General features: G+C 43.2%; 1 long non-coding RNA gene across 1 annotated transcript in view; it reads right to left on the bottom strand.

Annotated features, from left to right (window-relative positions):
• Positions 1–4,940: 4,940 nt before the first annotated feature.
• The window catches only part of LOC109465051, a 4,451-nt gene continuing 1,936 nt past the window's right edge, over positions 4,941–7,455 (bottom strand). The window contains exon 3 of the long non-coding RNA XR_002139931.1: positions 4,941–5,039. This is a non-coding gene — a long non-coding RNA (uncharacterized LOC109465051). The remainder of the gene's footprint in view (positions 5,040–7,455) is intronic.

Below are 7,455 nucleotides of genomic sequence, written 5' to 3'. Positions count from 1 at the left end.
ACCTGTTCTGTTCACAACCTGACCCGTTCCTGCCAGCCACCGACCCCCCTCCCCCATCGTCTGCCCTGCTGGAGCATGTTGGTATCTCTGAGGAGTTGTTCTGTTCACAGCCAGACCCGTTCCTGGTAGACCAAAAGCCTGTCGTCGACTCAGCTTCATCGGGACGATTCGCGGCGCCCATATCGACAGCTTCCATAGAAGAGAAGGTACAGTCTCGCGTTCCGAAGAAAACACAGCAGGCCACGAGGTGGGGGAAGACCGTCTGGGACGACTGGGCCACCAGCCGCAACATGAGGAGAACCGTGAGCGACATTGACCCAGCAGACCAGTTTCACATCGTACCGACGGTGCTGGTGTCTACGACTGCGGCTGAGATAAACTTTTGGCTCACAAGGTTCATCTTCGAGATACGTCGAATGGATGGCAAGCCATACCCAGCCAAAACGCTGTATGGACTGATCGCAGCATTGATGCGGCACTTCCGAGAGGACCTCGGTAGGCACGATTTCAACTTCCTGGACAAGAAGGACATTCGGTTTGCAGAGTTTAGGAAGGCTCTGGATGCCCGGATGAAAGAGCTGACAGCAGAGGGAGTGGGGCTGGAGAAACGTCAGGCAGACCCTCTGACTGTGGACGACGAGGACAAGCTCTGGTCTTCCGGGGCAATTTCCACCCACTCATCCACGGGGCTGTCACACGGCGTGTTTTTCTACAACTGTAAGGTGTTTGGATTGAGGGGAATGGATGAGCACCGCAGGCTACAGGTGGAGCAGTTCAAGTTCGGCTGCGATGTTGGTGGAAAGTACGTCCACTACACCGGCAGGATCTGCAAGAACGTCCAGGGGGGACTGAACCACAGGCAAGTGGATGTGAAGTCAATCAGGCAGCACGCCGACAACACCAATCCAAGATGTGTGGTCAATTTGTTTGAGACCTACCTGAACTGTCTTCCAGAGAAACAGGGAAGTTTTTACCGGAGGCCACTTGCGAAGTCAAGCATTCCCAAGTTTTCCCTCCAAGTCGTCGGGAAGATTACCTTGTCCTCATACATGAAGACCATGTGTACCCAGGCGGGCGTCTCAATGGAGGGACGTAACATCACTAACCACAGCGGGAAGGTGACCTGCGCAACCCAGATGTTTGCCGCAGGATACGACGAACAAACCATCATGTCCCGGACCGGACATAGGAGCAACGCCGTCCGTGCCTACAAACGCCCTTCTTCAACCCTCCTGAAAGATGTCAGCAACTCACTTCAGCCACCGAAACCAAAATCTGAGACCATCTCTAAGACCCCACGATCTCCCCTCAAGAACTCACAAAACAACACGACAGCAGTACCAGAAACCCCCAAGGTCCTGTCCACGACTCCTTCCACCACCAACAAGGACGGCACATCCAACACTGGCAGCAGATTGTCCATCACTCATCCGAACGGACTTAAGATTGTCCTGGACTTGTAAAATACTGTTCGGTAGTTTGCTACCGGTATGTCATTCTTTTTAGTACTAGCTTTTGATGGATTTGATATGGCATGTTTCAGTTAGTTTATTGATCATTTTTTTACCATTCACTATGTGAAGTGTCATTTTTTTCCTTAGATTTTTTACTTGGTGTGTGTTTTCATGGATTTTTTCATGATTTATGGTTCAGTTTGTTTTTATCGATCATGTTTGAACGATGGAAAGCTTTGCTTTGTTTTGTTATGTCAAGTAGGTTAAAAGTCACATTTAGCCTCCTTGTTTTAATGTAAATTCTAACGTTTGTAGCGGCTTTTCTTTTCATAAGTTTCATTAGAAACTCTTTTAATTATGCCAAAAAACAGTTACTCAAGCAACTGGATATGATTTTGAAAACGTCAGACGTTTCAGCTAGTATCCACTAGCTTTCGTCAGTGACTGAGAGACCAGAGGGGAAAGCAGGTTTATATACACAACCTGTTGATTGATATGCAAATAAAGTGAAGACAAATTTTTGGAAGTCGAAAAAGGAACAAAAGTCAGACAAGTCAAGACAAGATGATGCAAATTAGTCTGGACTTTCAACAAAGCGCTCAAACCTTCAGATCAGTCTAAGAAAAGTGCAAACCATTGACCAACAAAAACAAGGCCAACATCACTATTCCGTATGTCCAAGGAGTATCTGAGAAACTCCGACGGATCTTCCAAAACTTCAACATAGCCACTAACTTCAAACCTCACTCAACCCTCAGACAAAGACTGGTACACCCTAAGGACCGACCTCACAAGGGTACCAAGGCAAATGTTATTTACAGACTCAAATGTGAGGAGCCCAATTGTAACAACACATAAATCGGAGAGACAAGTCGATCGCTTAAAGTAAGGTACAAAGAACATTGCCGACCTAGTGCCAACGGCTACTCCTCAGCTATTTTCCACCACCTACAACACAACCAGGGTCACTCTTTCAAACTCGAGTCCACGGATGTCTTAGATCGCGAAACACGCTGGTGGGAACGGGGTGTTAAAGAGGCAATATATGAAAGAATGTACAACCCCACCCTCAACAGGGAAGGGGGGCTACGGGTCGATCTTTCCGGCACTTGGTTTTGGCACTCCCAGCCCCGAGGACAGACAACACTTAAGCTCCTGTCCCGTATAACAGGAGCTTTCAGACTAATTTGCATCATCTTGTCTTGACTTGTCTGACTTTTGTTCCTTTTTCGACTTCCAAAAATTTGTCTTCACTTTATTTGCATATCAATCAACAGGTTGTGTATATAAACCTGCTTTCCCCTCTGGTCTCTCAGTCACTGACGAAAGCTAGTGGATACTAGCTGAAACGTCTGACGTTTTCAAAATCATATCCAGTTGCTTGAGTAACTGTTTTTTGGCATATCGTATTACCTGGATGCCTAACCTTCATCGACGTAACTCTTTTAATTAACCATTTATTATTCATGCTATTTGTTATTCCTTTACAATATGTCCTGAGAATTTCCTTTGTTCATTATTATGAATAAACATGTCCAGGAATATTGATAAATTGGCTGTTTTCCCTTTCTTGTTAATCCTTTAATCGCTTTTATTTACATGTGAATGGTGGGCGTCTCCGACTTAGTCTAATTTATTCGTTGGTTAGTTCATGGGCGTCTCCGAGTTAGTCTAATTTATTCGTTGGTTAGTACACCCCTGTCCCTTTGGGGACCACACTATGTGGATTTAGTCACAAGAAATACAGGCCCCTGATTGACTGAGGAAAGATGGCCATGTTCTAAGTATGCATTACTGTGTCAGTATGGACGTGCAACGTCATTCTCATAAAGATCATCAACCATGCCGCACGAATGTGACGTCTGTGGTAGAGAGTTCAGTCGAAAAGCAAACGTCATCGCGATACGATACATGGAGACGAGGCAGAATTTCCCCGGGAGAAGAGAGCATGGACACCGAGCCAAGTTCTTACCGATCCGCTGACGTATTTGACGACACCGACGACCTGTCGGACGAAGCAACGACAGAGCATGGTACGGAGTCACTTCGAGGAATTTGAAGTCTCAGAAGAGTCTGTAATGGACTCTCAGGAGCTACAGTCAGCCACAGAAACTGAAAGCCATCAAAGTGGTTTTGAGAGTGATGCAAGATCGAGTGTGTCTTCCAGAACAAAAGAACAAAAGGATTAAGTATGCCCAGCTGCACGACCTCCTGGGGTTACAAACTGTCCAACCTTCCGCCACAATGACCTCTGTATGACCTTCATACCAATCCCCCCAAGGGACGTTCACTCCACAAGCCGAAAGCCACAACCCACTCACTCCACAAGCCGCTCACTTCACAAGCTATAGCCACACCCCACACGTCACAATAATACCCAAACTGTCCATGCTATACTACGCATATAAATCGCAACTTTGAATTAAGTCTGAGAACGGAACTTACGACATAAGTTTGCCGACCGCCAATCAAAAGAGGGCACGCCGTTTAGGATACAGCCGTCATAATATACCTCCAAGACCTCACAAATACTTCCGTCCTTTTCACACGAGTCGTAGACGCAGTCATTCCAGTAAGGCGTAGGTGACACAGTGCCATGGCAACTAGCGAACGGACCGGCGGGATCTGTTAGGTCATCACAAATATCTATATACATCTGAGCACACGGTCCAGGGGTCGGGGGTTCACCTGTAGGAAGGTCACCACAACTGTGGTGGACAGAAAATGTCAAGTTGCAATCATAGAAATACGTTTTAAAGAAATTCAAACATGTGCTCGGGAGCAAATAATGCATATTCACTCCATCATCCTTCTCCAAAATATGATTTTACTTTGCCCTCTCATGCAAGAATTGCAAAACATTCCAAAACAACCCCATGCAAAATAGGCTCTTTCAAGTCATCCCTACCCAAAATCTAGAGCAAATGCTGGAATCCAAATATACAATTTTTGTCTAAAAGTAAAAAAAAATGAATTATATGTTATCATTAAATGCTGTATGGCATAAGTGTTAATAAAACCCCATATATACTGACATGTTCTATAGGCACATTCATGCAAAATTTGCTTTCACTAGGCCATAAGAAACAAAACATACATCTAAAGTAGTAAAAATAACCAAAAAAGTACAAAAAAACAGCACTTTGAAGTTGTGTTACTCGTGTATGCCAAATGCGTTGATGGAGCTCTGTGAGTATATGTCCAAAGTGTACCTCTCTACAAAATTCTGCTTTAATACCAAGGCATAGGAGCCAAGAGCATACATTTCCTAAGATATTCTTTAAAGTCACAAATTATATAAATCTTAAGTACAGTATGGCCAAGTTGTTTGGATATACATGTATCCACAAGGCCCCATTGTAGCAAATTTCGTTTTTTTTTTATTTGAAATTTTTGAAGTTTTTCCACATATCAAGATACAACCCAAGTCACGTACTCTTCGGGGTCGGTCTGCCAGCTGTTGCCGAATTGGTTCACGTTCGTGGTGGTGCCCCCGCCCGACATCACATAGGCACTGTCCTCTACACCGTCGAAGTTATTGCAGAGTCCACACAGTTTATTCTGGTAGTTACTTGGAATCTCCACCTGTAGCAGTTATATGTATACATTGTAATCTCTGCCCTAAGATGCATATCAGGATCATGTCTTATATTTTGGTTACTTGTTGACAGTTATTTTGGTCAATTATTAGTAAAGCGCTATGCCAGTCAGTAGAAAGACAACCTGACAAAACAGAGAATCACAAACTATGGCTGACTGCGCAAAATTTATCAGAACGGTGAATTGCTATAGCTGCACAAGCTGAAAATGGAGAGTCAGTATGACTGCCTATAATGAATGAATGAATGAATGAATTAAGACCTTTATTGTACATTTGTGTTCTAAAGAATTAAGTACAGGTCGCATGGGTACAGAACATGAACATAAACATATATACATTACATTACATATGAACATATAGGAGTGTGAATAAGTGTCTAATTACCTTCGCCAAGAAGGTTATGTTTTCAGTAGCGTTTGTCTGTCTGTCTGTTTGTCTGTCTGTCTGTCTGTGAACAGCATAACTCAAGAAGCTTAATATGGATTGTCATGAAACTTGGCAGATGGGTAGGTCTTGATGAGACCTAGAAATGATTAGATTTTGGGCCCCCTAGCGGCTTTTGTTGGTACTGCAGCGGAACTTCCGGTTTTGATATCTCGCGATCTAGACATGCTAGGGTCACGAAATTTGGTTGGTAGATAGCTCTTGGGGTAGGGAAGATGTGACCGGCGTTTAGACCCCCTAGCAGCTTGTTCTGGAACTGCAGGAGCGTTTCTTGAAAAATCTCCGAAGGTTGATAACTCAAGAACCGGTTGACGGATTGTCATGATTTTTGGTATGTAGGTAGCTGAAGTGATGCTTGACATAATCAGATGACAATTATGCAAATCAGGAGCTAATTTGCATAATTAATGAGGAAATTCTATAAATCTGCTTCGTTCGATAATAGGACTATGAAACATTTGTGACATGTAATTAAGAACTAGAAAAACATCTGAGGATATAGATTATGTAAATGAAGACCTAATTTGCATAATTAATGGGAAATTGTTATAATTTCATAGTTGTAATTGCTGGGAATTTCATACTTGCCGCATTTGGAAGTTAAGTGAAGGTGAACATCAATCACTGCTCAAAAATCGGAATATCCGGACGTTTCCGGACCTGTACATGTCCCGTGAAACTTAGCGTGTCCGGGTGTGTCCGGGTGTGTGCAGGAAATGTCGGCCACGGCGTGTGCGGGTCTGTGATTCCTCCGGACACGCCCGGACACCTGGTAATTAGTCGTGTGTACGGGAATATACGGGCCTGCACACGTCACACGTCGCAAGTACTGCCAAACAATAAGGGGTCACCATACATGTAGATCGTTTCGCAAATGCGTAAATTGAGAGGTGCACATGTGTTTTCAAAGCCGGTAAGAAGAACGGGCAAAATGCTGGTTAGAAAACAATATTATTTTCACTCCCGAAATCTACCTAAACATGAGTTCGTTTCATGAACCGAATTACTACCTAAAAACGTTGTAGGTAACAGGCAACGCAACACAAAGTCAAGACATCTAGATTGGATGGTAGAAGAAATCAGCGTTACATTAAAAGTTGGTGAATAGAATAAATGTTGTTTGGGGGCCGATGTCTGCTATAAACTCGCCCTCGCCAGAGTCTGGTTGACTTTTGGGCCACGCCAGGCTTATATAAACTCTGCTAAAGAATCTAGAAGGATATATAAAGCTTGGTATGAACAAGGATTTTATATGAACATGGAGCTTCAACTAGGTTATCATATAACGTCCTTGGTATGAATGGGGTCTAAGTGTATCCCTGTATATATTTGTAACTATAACCCTTGCTATGAACAATGAGTAGATTTCTTTGTGTGGTCCATCGTCTCCCCGCATATATTAACGCCTCATTATACCGGCACCATATTGAATCTACAGTGGGCAAAAACAACAACACAATTACTGATCAGAATTTTACCAAACTAGTCTATTGGGAACCTTCGACCTTGACATATTTCACCTTTGGAAACATGGTCGTTTTCTTTGGTAATGAGAGGGACCGCTCTGGTGTTTTTTCAAATATCAGCCCACTTTAGTGTAAAAATAATTTTTTGGAAGAGGCAAAAGATGCATAGTTTACTTGTACATTGTTGTAAGATGTGTATTGTGGTGTCATGGTCAGAGACGAGACGGCGCCTATGTCTTATTTACCTTGTTTGTTTGTTTTTATATAAGAGAGGTTTAACTTCCTTGGTTATATTTAATTTTTATACTTTAAGAACACGAAGTTGAAAACATTACACGGGTAAACTGCAAATTATGTGTTGATGATAACATTCCAGACTATTTTATAGCCTATGTTTTTATTAGTGTGCGTGCAACTTTTACATAATAGACAAGCGGGACATTTCACAACTCTTTGTATATCATTATTCCTGCGGTGACCTGTAAACCAG

Source organism: Branchiostoma belcheri, unplaced genomic scaffold (assembly GCF_001625305.1).
Source record: "Branchiostoma belcheri isolate BF01 breed outbred unplaced genomic scaffold, Haploidv18h27 scaffold146, whole genome shotgun sequence".
Lineage (NCBI taxonomy): Eukaryota > Metazoa > Chordata > Leptocardii > Amphioxiformes > Branchiostomatidae > Branchiostoma > Branchiostoma belcheri.
This window is presented reverse-complemented; position numbering and strand designations above follow the sequence as displayed.